The following is a 14,978-nucleotide window of genomic DNA, read 5'->3' as shown; positions in this document are numbered from 1 at the left end:
CTTTGCAAACCATGTCAGTTAGATTTAAAAAAAAATCATTTAAAAATCAACAAACTCCTTACTTTCTTCTCTCTTATGGGCCTTCCTACCGACACAAAGGAAATTATTCTGAACACGCTAAATCCATCAGCATCCATATCATATGGGTCAAGCTTATCAGAGGAAGGTTCCCCCAGCTTCCTCCATCCTCCTCTTTTGGCCAGAGAAATGTTCTCTCCCAGGAATCCATGTCCTGGCTGATTCCAAGAAACATAAATCAACCTTTGGCACAACCTCCAAGGGGAAGCAAATTGAAAACATCCAGACTTGATGTGGCTGGAGTGAAGGGCACAGGAGTTGATCTGCCTCAGTACATAGGCCACAGCACTATCTCCCCTAAGGAAAAGCAATTGCATACCCAAGGAGGCTTTTCAGGCCCGTGGGAGGACAATATAAATGGTAAAACTTTCATTCACTTCATTCACCCCCTCTTTTATATTATTTGCATGCAAAGAGAAGAGGCTAGGCCCGATAGAATCCTGCTGCAGACTCTTCTATCATTAGGTGACATTTAATTGAGACCATGGGAGAAATCCCACAGGTACAATGATATTAGACAGTATGATATTGGCACTCACTTTCCCAATTGACTACATTTTACAGTCCTTGACTTACATCCATTCACAATGGCACTGAAAAAATCCCCAAATCAAAAGTTAATCTTTGTTCTTAAGAAATAAAATAATGGTCGCCAAGTCTCAAGACATTTAGTCCAATTACTGTCTCTAAGCGAAGCGGTCAATTCCTCCATCTCGGCTAACTCCATTCTTCCATTATAAATATATATTCCTCTTTTCATCTCTAGCCATAAAGCACCCTTGTGACTGATGTTATTTATAAAAATCAAATCCCATGTTTTCTTTCGACCTGTTTATCTGCTATCCCTAAAAGAAAAACTTCAGGTTTCAGTTTGACATCCATTTGCAAAATTTTCTAAATCAGCACAGATGTCTGGTAACTCAGGGTGAAATCTAAAATTGTTTGCTACCAGTTCTGTGGGTGTGGCTTAATTAGTGGGCAGGGCTTGGTGGTAAGGTGACTGGGTGGGCGTGGCCAAGTCAATGTCACTTTTTTGCCCTTTTTTAACCTACAAAACACAACACAACACAACTGGCTCACCCACAATGTAAAAGCAGCTGTGCTAGACTCAAAATGGCCCCGCAACAAGCAGGGACCTCACACAGCCACAAAAAAAAACAACTTTCACACTTTACACACACACAACACAACAGGCTCATCCACAATGTAAAAGCAGCTGTGCTACACCCAAAATGGCCCCTGCAACAAGCAGGAACCTCACACAGCCACAAAAAGCCCAAAAAACCAACTTTCACACTTTACACACACAAAATTCCACATGCAGCTTTGTAAGATTTTGTGTGTTTGTGTAGTTAGAGTGAAACACTACAGAAACACACAAAATCTCAGAAAGCTGCACAAATATTATTTTATTTTTATTTTTATATAAAAGCAGCTAAATTTAAAACTTCCTAAACTTTAAATGGCTAGGTCTAAAAAAAGAACAACTAAAAAAAACCCCAATTAACTATTTTTTTAAAGCTCCCAAAGGGGAAAAAAATTTACCCAATAGAACAGTGGTCTCCAACCTTGGCAACTTTAAGACTTGTGGACTTCAACTCCCATAATTCCTTAGCCAGCTTTGCTGGGAGTTGAAGTCCACAAGTCTATGCAGGAAAGCAGGCAGGCAGAAAGAGCTGTTCACCAATGAGCTTGATTGCAGGCAGGGAGATTCAGTTGCTTGTTGATGCATGGATTGCGATCGTCATGCGATCAGCAGCTAAGGTAAGCAAGCTGGAGGCTGGGAAGGGGGAGGGGGAGAAAAAAAGAAACTTTTTTTCTTTTACATGGCTCTGGCGATCCAAGCTGAGTTGCCTGATTAGCAGGCAACTCAGCTGGGATGATCATTGCTTGGCTGGTCAGAGCCATTTAAAAGGAAAAAAGGCTCTGATGATCGCGGGGCTCAGCTGGGCATGGGGGGCGGGGGCAGGGATTTTTGCTACCAGTTCTCCGAACTGCCTGCCGCCATCGCTACCTACTTGCCCGAGCCAGTCCGAACCGGGAGCATTTCATCCCAGACTCTGGTTCCAGAATTAGACTTTGCCTTGACCAGTGGCGGCACTGTCTTTACTTTTTCAACCCATCCACAGTAGACACCTCTGCCTGCTTACCAACCCTACTACAATTCGCTTAACCCCCCCTCCCCATCTTCACACTGAAAAGGTAGAGAAGCCAAACTCTTAGCTGTCATGTGCTTTTTTGTGTAGCTTAACAAAAAGCGGTCATTTTCTTCCTCACAGTGACTAGCAAACAGCTACATGAGGATATGGAGGGTGACGCATAGTGGTGGTAGGTGGAAGGTGATGATATTTTTTACTCCCCCATAAATGAGAAGCCCACTGATTGGTTCAGCCTGAATACTCAGAATGGCTCTGGGAGAAGAGTTACAGCCAATTTCAAAGGGACATTTGGGAGATAAAAACACTGGAGGTTTGAAAATGACTCATGGGTGACTAGCATGAAAGATGCAATGGAACCTTATTAGGAAATAATCAAAATCAGCTGCTGTTGTTGTATTTTTTTGGATACAACTCTGATGAAAGTACTATTTTGGCCACTACATCACAAACATACCAGAAAAAAAATGCAGAAAAGAGCAAGCAAAAGTATGAGCACAACCCATTCCATGAGGAGTTATATCACTGTGGAGAGCTTTGGTTCCCCCAAGTTGGTTTCAGAACTAAAGCTGTGTTTGGCTTCTATAATTCCTAGGTTCACACAATACTGAACCATAAATGGTTGGCTTCATCATTTGCTCAATTAAAATGTGGTTTGGTTTCTGTGATTCATCGTGCTATATGGATCCAACCCAAGTCAACCAAAATTCAGCTGGAGCCTTATGAGTAACAGTGTTCACAGGAATTGGGAGTAAAATCTCACTTCATAAAATTAGAATTCAGTAGAATCATAATCATAATCATAAGTTTATTTGTCAAGCATATATAAGATAACAGGTAAAAGTATAAACATAATTTGAATACATGAAAAGAGTAAGTAAAAAGGAATATTAGGACAGGGACGGTAGGCACGCTGGTGCAATCAAATACTTCCTGGACTTGAGAACTTAGATCAGTATTTCTCAACATGGCTGCTGGAGTAAGTACATTCATCTTAAAAGTTGCCAAAGTTGAGAAATACTAACCTAGATTATCATTGAAGTCAGATCTCTAAGATGGTAGAACCCATAGATTAGGCGCATTTTGCTTGTTTGGCTTGAGTCATCTAGGTGGTCAAAATTTAACTCTTCCTTCTTAAGGAAGGGAAGCAGCCCCCACCTTTCTCCAAGTTTTTGGCTGGAAGGATCATATTTCCTTGATTTCTTTCTAGGCTGGAGGGAAGAACACTAATTGGAAACAGCTACCTTGATGCTGCCATTTCTGCCCACTCAGCTGCAGGGAGAAATGACGACAGTCGGAGGCTCCCATTTCAAAATTAAGGGGGAAGGGTCTGAGCTTGCAAAAGGCACTGACAGATGAAGGCTGGGCTTTCATCCAAGACCTATAGAGTGAATGTATGCAGACTATACACACACAGTCTGGAGACCAAGGAGATCCACAGAGACTAGACTCCCCCCCCCAGCTTTGCAAAAGGCCTTCACTGAGATTTCCCTCCATCTCTGTTCAGCTTCTCTTTAGCAGCCATTTCTTCAGCAAAAATCTCGTCAAGCAAAGGTTCCCTTTACAATACCTATTCCACTATTGCCATTTAATCCTGCAGTTTGAAAAAGGTTTCTGCTTGCAATTGGCTCCAGCTTTCTTTGTTTAATTAGGATGGTCTATGTTCCCTGGAATCCATGCTGGGTAAACAAACCACTTTCTTGCTATTGTGCTTCTTTTTATCTTTAATGTGAGGATTGTTCGGGCTAGGCTGAGAAACAAAAGTTGTCGAGAGTAGCTCCAGGTTTCATTGTTCAGAGTTTAAGCCCCTTGCCTTGGTTTTCTGAAAGTTAAATCTCTAGGAGTCAAGTTACTTTCCTGGTGAGTCCATTAGTGCATTGCCTATAGCAGGTACAGATGACTTCCAGATCTCTTCCAACAATCCTTCCCATGTTCCTTTTCCATTACATTTATAGCTGTCACGTGAGCATGAAGGAATGTGTGTGGGTGAATGCTGTTCTTGGCAGCATTTTCAGAAATGACTTGCCATTACTTTCTTTCTAGGGCTGAGAAAGAGCAAGTGCCCAAGGTCACCTAATTTGCTTTGTGACTAAGGATTAAAACTCACAGCCTTCCACCTTCTAGCCTATTGCCTTAACCACACCACCAATACACATACACACAAAGATTGATTTAAGGTAGACTGTACATCTCAATTTATGCACTAAAAAAATGTTCAGCTTACTCTAAAAACAAAAGTCAAAAACTAGACAGCATTTCCTTTAAATTCCTGAATTCCCATGTAAACATTTTAAAATGAGATATAGGAAGTGTGCAAAACACCCACAAGCATAGTCCCAAGAATTCAAAGAAGGGATTGGGATGGAGGTGCAGGAGATCAATGAGCATCACTGAAGAACTGGAAGTGTGAAATCCTCCATGAGAGACACATTTATAAAGATGGGAATGCTGGTTTACCTATCTATTTTGCTACTTTCATTTAGATCTGAAGCTCAGACTAAGCTGGTTGTTGTTTTATACATATTTTCCTCTAGAGAGGCCAGAATGAAAATCCTAACTGTTTTAAAGGACAACATCTCATGATGTTGTCATTGTTTCATCCCCAGTTCACCTTGAAGGCAATTTAAACCCATATTTATCTTCTCTATTTTTAAAGTAGTGTTTTCCCTCTTCTCCTGACACAAATGATCTAATATTCTTGTCTTACAAATGATCTAAAACATTTCACTGATGATATTAGTAATTATGTTGTTCTATTGGCCACTTGAGTATGCTTTGGACTCATCCCCTCCACTCTGGTGATGTGGTGGTAGTGTTCTACATAGCTGTTCTGACTTGGACTGAAAAAGAGCCTGGACATTTGACCTCTGTGGAGAAATTTGCTCATGCTATGCTTGCCCAGCACATTCTAAAGCTCTTATCAGTTCTTATATGGGCATCTTATATGCAGACATTTAATTGTTTGCTATACAGGTATCTAGCAGTTTAGATCTGCTAGATCTGCTAGATCTAGCAGTTGTTGGAAAGACCAGGAATCAGGAAAACAGGAGCAGAGCTCCTGGAAGAGAGTGCTAGGCCAAGGTGAGGAAAAGCTGGTTTTTGCCACTCATGCAATTATGGGTTTAACCTAACATAATGCATTACTGTACAAGTTCTACTTTATATGACTCTACTTTCTACTGTTCTTAGTTCTATTTCAGAACAGCGCTTGTCATTGGGACTCTACAATTAATGTCACCCTATTTTCCAATTAGTTTGAAGATTGAAGACATCATGCTAATGTGGCCATGATAAACACCCCTCTTAGTCAACTACTGAGATTTCTGGATAGAGGAAAGCAGAATATTATTATTAAAAATAAATGCAGTGGTGATTGTGTCTTTTATCTTAAATATGTTAAAATAAACCTGTTACTTGTCCACGTATTCAATCTCTACCCACCCTCCTTGTAAAAACACCAACACAGTTAATGGGGAGAAAGTGTGTTAGTGACTACAAAACGTAGCCAACCAGTGATATTTATTTGTAGCCATTTCTCAATTCAAAGTGGCCGATTGTGCAAGGAAGGTTTTTTTCAGAGTTCAGCCTATGCATTTCTGCAGCTTGTGATTAGAGAAGGTCCCTTGTGGTTTTTTTCCCCCTGAGTGATTAACACAACAAATACCTGGATTGTGTCACTAAAATACTTTTTCCCCAAGAGATGATTTCATTGTTTCCTGCTGAACTGGTCATAATGGCTTTGTATTGCTTCTGAATAGGAAAACCTTGTGAATGAAGGCAAATTTTCTGATGAGAGAGAGTTCCCTGAGGATGGGCTCCAGCACGAGTCCGAAAGCTCGGAACATTAAACTCTGGCCCCGGTGACTGATCCAGATTGGATCCTACAGGAAAACTTCGGTCTATCCTGAGCCTTGGATGCATTTCCCACTTCTATCATTTTGGGTAAATTATTTCACAACTACTTTAGCTAAAGCCTAGTTGAGGTCACCCAACTAGAGACAGCAGTTGGCTCCAGAAAAAAAAAAAAATCAAACATGCTATTAGGAAGAGGGAGGCTGTTCCATTTGGAAAGCAGCTATGAAGGATTTTGTGAAACCAAATGACTGACAGCAAATGCAGGCTGCTGCTGTTCTTCTTGAGTGGCGCCAGTCAAATCTCTGAACTTGGCTTATGCTATACAATGTCTGGGCTCTAGAAAAAAAAAAAGGTCATGCACCAAATTCAACTTATGCTTTGTGACTGAACAGTAGGAAAATTAGCAAAGATACTGGGAAGACATGATGTTGCTGGAAATACCCACTCATCTTACTTAACTGTTTCAAATTATTATACACATCCTTTTATGCACATTGTACACAAAGGGGGACAATTTTAGTGATCATTAGATCTATCTTTCCTAACCAAGATGACCTCTAAATGTGTGGTTTTCATTTCTCATTATTCTCTGCAATGCTGGCTTGGACATTGTGAGAGTTGATGTCCATGTTCAGCGCTGATTATGTTACCTAGTTGGATAATGAAATATCTGCAAGAAAATGACCAAGGTCAGAGAGCACCAAAGACCCCACATCAAGAAGATACCCTAACTAGGGAGGGATAAGCTAAACAAGGGCAATTGGTTACTTTCACCAGAAACTGGCATATCCAAGGCTCTTAATCTTTATTTTCTTATGAAAATTAGAATGGTCTTGCTGAAGAAGGAAAAATCTGTTAATCAGATGTTTTCTTTCCCAACGCAGATGGCCAGATTCTTGGCTGCATTCAAGAACAAGGGATCAAATTGATGGTTTCTCTCTATCTTGTAGGCAGATAAAGACCACTGGGGGATCATAAACCTTTGTCAAAATAAGGAAAGCAGTGTTACACTGTCAAGCTGCAAGCTCTGCTTCTTTTCTATACATATACAATATCATGCTGCTTTTGTCATTTCCTCCCCTATTTCTCAGGACAATGCTACATAAAGATGCATTGCCATGAATTGGAAGTTTCCAGTATATTAGCATTAGTGTTAGATCCTCTCCTGGATCCATGGAGGTCTTCCATTAATGTTCTTTGCCATGTATTTTGAGGATGTCCTCTTAGTCATTTGGCATCAGGGGAGTCCATCTCATTGCCATCTTGGGGATTCTGTTCTCCATACAGAGAATATGACTTGCAAGTTGGAGTCATCTGCATGTGAAATATTATGTAATTTGCAGGAGAAACTCTTTTAGAGCACTTTTTTGTTAGTAATATGATCAAAACAGCGAATCTAGGATTCAGCGAAGGCATTTCGGTTAGAAGACATCAAGTCTCTTGTTAATTCTCATTGACCCTTCCAGTTTCACTTGTCATAAATGGCTGTTGGGATCACTATAGAGACGAGCAAATGGACTTTAGATGTCTGTGGAGATTCTCAGTCATCCAGGTCATGGTTGTCCCAAGGTGTTTTTCAAAAGGCAACAGGAACTGAAGAAGATTCTTGGATGAGAAATGAAATGGCTTCAAGGAAAAAACAAAAACTGGAAAAAAGTCCAGTTGCCTTTTGAAAAGCAACTTTGGGAAAATGGAATTTAAGTTTCAGTGATATAGACAACAAAGATGATTTTATTCATCCTCTGGAAAACAGCTGTTGCTTTTCCAATGTGACACTTGACATCCATCTCTGAATCTCCATTTTGGGTGATTACAGTACCCAAATAGGGTACTATACCGAACCTTTTTACTTCCTCAAGTCACTGTGATCCAATTATGATTCCTTGTATCTATGCCCTGGAGCTCATATACCTGATCTTTAATTTTTTTGGCACTTATTCTGAAGCCCATTTTGGTTGCTTCTTCATCTAGGGCAGTTGTCACTTGTGTAGTTTCATCTCATCTTCCTCAAGTAAGGCAATATCATCTGCAAAATCCAGGTCACCAAGATGGCCTTGGTCAAAAAAATGAATGTGTTTCGCAGTGCGTGACGTTCATCACATAACATAGTTGAGGGCCACGAGGAACATGAGTGGTGATAGAATACAGCCTTGTCTAACTCCATTAATAATTTTGAGGATGTCCGTATGACCATTTTCGGTCTTAGTGCAGCTGCTTGATTATAGATATAAGTCCATAAAGATAATAATAAAGATTGTCTGTACACCATATAAATGCAGGATCTGCCAGAGAAGATTCTTGGGGACACTGTCAAATGCTTTCTTAAAATCAATAAAATCAGTCACCAGCAGATGTTGATACTCAGTGCACTGTTCTATGACATTTCATAAGGTAAAGATTTGTTCGCAGCAGGAACTTCCACAGCAAAATCTGGCTTGTTCTTCTCTCAGATATTGGTGTATCGCACTTTGCAGTTGCCTAAGGAGAATTATGCAAAAGGATTTTTCCGGCACTGAGAGGAAGGTAATCCCCTGCCAATTGGTGCATTCCGAGATGTTGCCTTTCATGGGGATTTTAACAATAGCCCCACTTTGCCAGTCCTCTGGAACTACACCATTTTGCCAACATTTATTAAACAATGTTGTCAGCTCTTTCACCACAGCCTGGCTGTCAGGTTTTAAGATCTCTGCGGTTATCTCTTCTAAGCTAGTTGCCTTGTTGTTTTAAACCTTCTAATTGCCATCACTCCGCCATTGTTGGTCCCAAGCCCAGATGAGAAAAGAGGAGGGTTGGGCATCAGGCTAGCAACCAGTCCCTGTAAAAATTATAACCACTACAGAAACAACAAGAAGAATCTCAACTTCCAGTTCATAGCTGTTGTTAATAATCAGTGAGAGATCTATCCTCCATTAATTGCTTTAATATATTTTGACCATTTAATTCAGGGGTGAAATGCTCCCGGTTCAGACCGGATCGCCCAATCCGGTAGCGATGGCGGCAGGTGGTTCAGAGAACCGGTAGCAAAAATCCCTGCGCCCCCCCACCCTCACCATGCCCAGCTGAGCCGCACGATCATTAGAGGCTTTTTTTTTTACTTTTAAAAGCATTTTTTCTACAATCTCTTCCGACGAAAAAATGCTTTTAAAAGTAAAAAAAAAAGCCTCTGATGATTGCGTGGCTCAGCTGGGATCGTCAGAGGCTTTTCAAAGCATTTTTTTCTGCAACCTCTTGGCCAAAGAGTTGGTAAAAAAATGCTTTGAAAAGTCTCTGACGATCCCAGCTGTGTTGCCTGATCGTCAGAGGCTTTTCAAAGCATTAGAAAAAATGCTTTGAAAAGTTAAAAAAAAAAAAGTTGGCCACGCCCACCCAGTCACATTACCCCCCCCCAAGCCACGCCCACAGAAGTGGTAGTAACAAATTTTACATTTCATCCCGATTTAATTGCTTATATTTTTAACCCTATTGCTATAAACGACCCAAAGAGTTGGGAACTGGATGGCATATAAATTATATGTAATAAATGAGCCTTGGTAGTACAGTGGTCTAAAGCACCCTGTTATTAACACAGCTGCCTGCAATTACTGCAGGTTTGAATCTTACCAGGCTCAAGGTTGACTCAGCCTTCCATCCTTTCTAAGGTAGGTTAAATGAGGACCCAGTTTGTGGGGGCAATAAGCTGACTTTGTATAAATATACAAAAAGTATGAAGGCTATTGCTTAACGCATTGTAAGCCGCCCTGAGTCTCCGGAGAAGGGCAGCATATAAATCAAATTTAATAAATAAATAAATAAATAAATACAAGAAAACAAGTTCTCTGCAGTATTCCATTGGAAGTCGGTGGCCACCAGTCCATACCCTGCTGAGTGCAAAACTCCTCCCTTTTGTCAGTTTTAAGCACCAGAACTAGATCCACTGAGGCCCCCGGGCAACAGTGGATGATGGAAGAGGCACAAGGAACCGATTAGTGGCCGGAAATTGTAGCCCCAACACGAGAAAGAAGTGTCAGGAGCAGGGTGAAGCTCTGGTTTGGTTCTCTGCTTCCAAAACCCTTCTTCCTCTGACTTCTGCCCCTGCCTCTTAGAAGCCAGAAATCTTCTGGCATTCAACAAGAGGGCCTCATGCGTGGGTGGGAGGCTCCAGTAAATTGAAGCAGGAGTTCTGAAAGGGCCAGAACAATGCCCAGAGGAGTTTGTATCCCCCCCTCAAAAGTTTTTCCTTAGACAGGACTAGTGGTGACATTTGGTGTTTTTGAGCAACAATTGTTTGAGGTGGAGGGAACACAGATTCCTTAGCACTTGCTCTGTCTGCATTCCCAGTCTTGTTCTCCTTCCCTCTCCTCTGACTGTCCCCCCTCCTCTCCCCAGCATTACTCAGCTCACATGGAATCCATTTGTCTCTGGCATAGTTCAGGCACATTTGCACTTGAGGGATTTATCTTGTGTTTGCCGAGCGGTGAAGTCAACAAACTCAGACGTGAAGTGGTCCCAGCTGTTTGCAAAGGTCCTATCCCGCCTCCCTCCTCAGCCGCCCTCTCTTCTCTAAGACAATGATCTCATGCTGGCAGAAAGGCCCAGAATGGTTTATGGGAAGGCTACTGTGTTAAATGGAGTGAAACTGGCTTAGTCCCAGGTTAACAAACTTAGAACAGACCACAATGAGTTGTTCTTAGGGAAGGGGTGGAAAAAGAGTAAGCGTCTGTAGCATTTGAAATAGGAATTCACTAGATTCAGGTTAAAACATGTGAGCGTTTGCTTCTGCCCACATACTTTATGATTCTAGTTTGAATGCCCCTTTGAAAGAGAGCTCTGACTTTCCTTGACCCAAATTTATGGTTCCTTTAAAATACATTTTACAACCTTTTCTCAATCAAAACCCTCACAAAAAGAATTAAAAAGAACTCTATGGTATTCTATCGCTGCTTTTAATTTCTATTTTATTGCTTTTCCCTTGATATTTTTTTAAATACACTGTTCCTTTGTTTATTTTATTTCTTAGCTTATCTGTGATATTTTATACGACATGTACAGTTTAGTATATTTCTTACCAATCCTTTTCAATTCTATTGTGACCCACTATCAGCACACTGTACTGAATAAATGTTTTAAATGAACAAATGAACATATATACATACAACTGATATCTTAATTTAAAATCAAGGTTGAAAATTCAGTAGGAACATTTCAAACTTCAATCCAGGAAAGAGTGAAACAGAAAATAAATAAAATCAGCAAAAGCCTAAAAAATATCTGGATCTTCACTTTGAATTCAGTTGTTGAGGTTTGTTTTTCATGCTATATGTGAACCAGACAATTGTGCCTTAGTCAATAAATTGTGATTGAAACAAATTACTATGATTTGAGATGTCAACTAATGCTTTAGGACTAATGCCTTGCTCTTAATTCTTCTTAATCTACTTGGATTTGGAAGGTATCTTCAGTGGACTTCTAAACTTGGGGAATTCTGCAATCAACTGTTATTTACAAGGAATTTCCCCTGTTTTCTAGAATCTTCCCAGGTAAATCATTTTATTTTATTTCTTATATTTTATTATTTTATTTATATGCTGCCTGTCTCATTGTTAATTGTTCCTATGTTTCATTCTAGCTTCTATATATATAATGTACATTCTATATATATATAATGTACAATGATACTCTAACTTCCTTTCTACCTTAAGACCACAGCATACTACTATATCGTTCTGTTGCAGCTATTTTATTCCAAGCAAAATCTGATTTTTTTCCTTGATTAGTTTTTTGATTTTCAAGGAAATTGCTGTAGTTATATTATACTCACAGTTTCACTTTGCTTCACAAAACAACAATGGACAGGTTAGGTAGGGCAGCATAAATGAACATAGGAAAAAATCACCTTGAGGAATGTTTCTTAAATGATGTCATGTCCCCTTTGGCTGGTGATTGGTCTTGGATGAAGAACACAAAAAGTCTGCTATTTTCAAATATAAAATGCGAAAGAGTAAAAATTTAGAGGAGTGAAATATACATTATCTCACATTTGAAATGCCATATTAAAGTAGGAGATGACCAGGCTGAGCCCGAGGAAGGGATCAAATGTGTCATCAGTCTCAAGTCCCTTCGTGCCCACAAGAGCTCTAAGTCCAGCCCACCTTGAATTCTTATCTACTGCCAATTTGCTTTGACTGTTAGTAGTTCAGATTCTTGTAGAGAATCTTAAACTTGAAATAAACCCTTATATTAATTTGAACTGCCTGGGTTTCCTGATTTCTGCACTTCACAGCTCCACACTAGAAACAGCTGTAAAGGAGAATATTTGTAGCTCAGGGTTGAAATGTGGGGTCTTTGGTGCTCTATGAGGTTGCTTGTTTTCTTGCAGATGTTTCTTGCAGATGTCCAAATGTGGTAGCATCATCAGTACTGGTGATTATCCTGCCTTTTCCTTCCCTCCAGTCCTTCAGAAAGGGGCATAGCCTTGTAAAAGTCCTGAAACTTCAGCATTTTCTTTTTTTGCTCCAACTTGACCTTTCCTTTCTGTTTGCCTAGTAACAATGCCATCGTACAACAGTTTTGGCTAATGTGTTAATGTCACAGTAACTTGGCAGAACAAAATCAATTCCCCAACAAATGATTCCCAAACTGTAGCCTGTCAGGATTGCAAACAGATATTTCAAGCAACATTTCCCCCTAAACTTCTATTTGCACAAAATATCACCTGTCTCCCTGAAACATTTATGGCAGTTCTGACCCTTAAAACATGTTTTAAAAAAATAAACTATCCAAATGTATATTGGCACCAGCTGTGATGTATGCCAAAAAGCAAAAATGGCAGCTATTATTGTGCAATTGAAGCCCATCTATTTTAGAAGTGCATTGTGCATATAATCCCTATAAAAAGAGGGCAAGGATTTGATCATGCAATCATGTTTACCCTCTTGACTTTACCTCCCCCTTATCTCTGTAATAGTATCACTCAATATCTGTTGTGGTGCTGCAACTGCACAACAGAAATGGTTACATTGAATAGTTGTTGCTCATAAAATGGCACGGGGAAAGTAATAACTCTTACGACTTTATGTTATGTCATAATTCCTAGATTCATAGAATCGAATCTAAAGGATGGAAGGAATCTTTGACCCAAAGTTTCCTTCAAGAGGCAACTGGACTTTCTGGTTTTTCATCCAAGAAGCGAAAGCAGAACTGAAAAAGCTTTTAGGATGGGAAGCAAAACATCTTCAAAGACAAGCCAGAAAGTCCAGTTGCCTCTTGAAAAAGTAGCTTTGGGACAACCATGACCTGAATGACTGAGAATCTCCATAGACAAGGGATCTTTGAGATCTTCAACTTCCTATGCCATGCAGGAATCCGATATGATATTTATTCATGGCAGAATAGAAAGGAGATCAGAAACCTACTAACTATTAAATAATACTCTCAGCAGCATATTGCAGTTTGCTGTTAAAAGTCCTATTGCTGTTAGCAGGTAAAAAGTCATTATTTTTTGCAACAAAAGGATGGAAGATTTCTCTATTAATAGCTAAGAAATGGGAAATAGCAGCTACAGAGTTATTGCTCCTAAAGAGGACTGAAAGGCTGTCTCTGGCATTGCCTTTCATTTTCCAGTAGCAATCTATGCAATATTTTGTATAAATAAATATGCAATATTTTAAGGAGCTGGAGAGGTACTGAATACAGTAGCCACATCAGTTTTCCTCTGGGAAAATAAATGTTGTTATGGTGCTGGAAACGTAGAGAAAACAGGAGGGAAACTGTATTTTAGTCTTTGGATTTTTGAAAATTATTTGTAAAACAGTGACATGATATTTAGGAAACACATTTTTATAGAAGTGGTTGAAAAGAAACAAACAAAAGAATTTACATAATAACTGGGAAGCTTCTGATACGAAGGCTTCCCTCTTCTCTCAGCTGTGATTCTCTCCTCTCCCAACTGCGATTGGGAAATAATAAACTATTCAATAAGGTCTGTTCCAGATATTAGCAAGATAATTTACATACTCAAGATGAATTATAAATAATCATTTAGCTTGTAACTTTGCCTACATTGTATGCTTTTCATCATTGTCAAGAGTAGAAACATTTCCAAATCAGTCCCTTTTCCTCCCCTCTGTAATAATTTGACATCCTATTTCAAAGGTTCCAGAATTCATTGCTGTATCTGCTCTTTGTGTTTGCTCACTGTACCTTCCTTCTTTTCAGCCACTCAATGGATCCCAAAGGGTGGGGAGGCAGAACTACTGGAAAATGTAACTGAGACTTCCGGAAGTCATCTAGAAAAGCACTTAGGAATGTCAGTTTCAGTCTAGAAAAAAAAACCCGTAGAAGCGTATTGGAAGGGCCTGGAAGTGACTGTAAACAAACTGCCTTTGGAAGGAATGGGAAGCTTTGAGATGTTTATCTGAACTGGAGGCCGGGCAGGGAGGTCGCAGACTCCTCTACTGAGCCAACGAAAGCACTAGAGACGCATGATTTCATTTTATTGTCATAACCTCTTGAACCCCTAGATGCTGTGGTGGAGCTTGCATTTCCGGGCTGCATTTCGGCTGAGCTTTGCTCAGTTCACAACTAGCAACATTTGTGGGACATTTGTGGGATTGAAACATCCGCAGCATGAACCAAAACTGGCACTGCCACACAAGCAGCTAAATGGCTGCTTGAGGTAAGACTATTTTAAGAGCCATCAGTCAAGTAATGAGCAAAACAAGAGCTGGGGGTGGGGGAAGTTACACTTGGCTTTCCCAAGCTCAATGATCTTGGGGAGAAGATTGTACATGTATCACAAATATGGAGAGTGCTCTTGACCAGAAAGCACTAAATTAAAGAATGTACACTAATCCTCAACTTACGACCACAATTGGTTGCGGGATTTCCACTGCTAAGCAAGGTGGTTTATTT

This window comes from Pantherophis guttatus, chromosome 2, assembly GCF_059756535.1.
Source record: "Pantherophis guttatus breed Tessera chromosome 2, ASM5975653v1, whole genome shotgun sequence".
Taxonomy (NCBI): Eukaryota; Metazoa; Chordata; class Lepidosauria; order Squamata; family Colubridae; genus Pantherophis; species Pantherophis guttatus.
The sequence above is the reverse complement of the archived record's forward strand: the minus strand, read 5'-3'. Positions refer to the sequence as shown.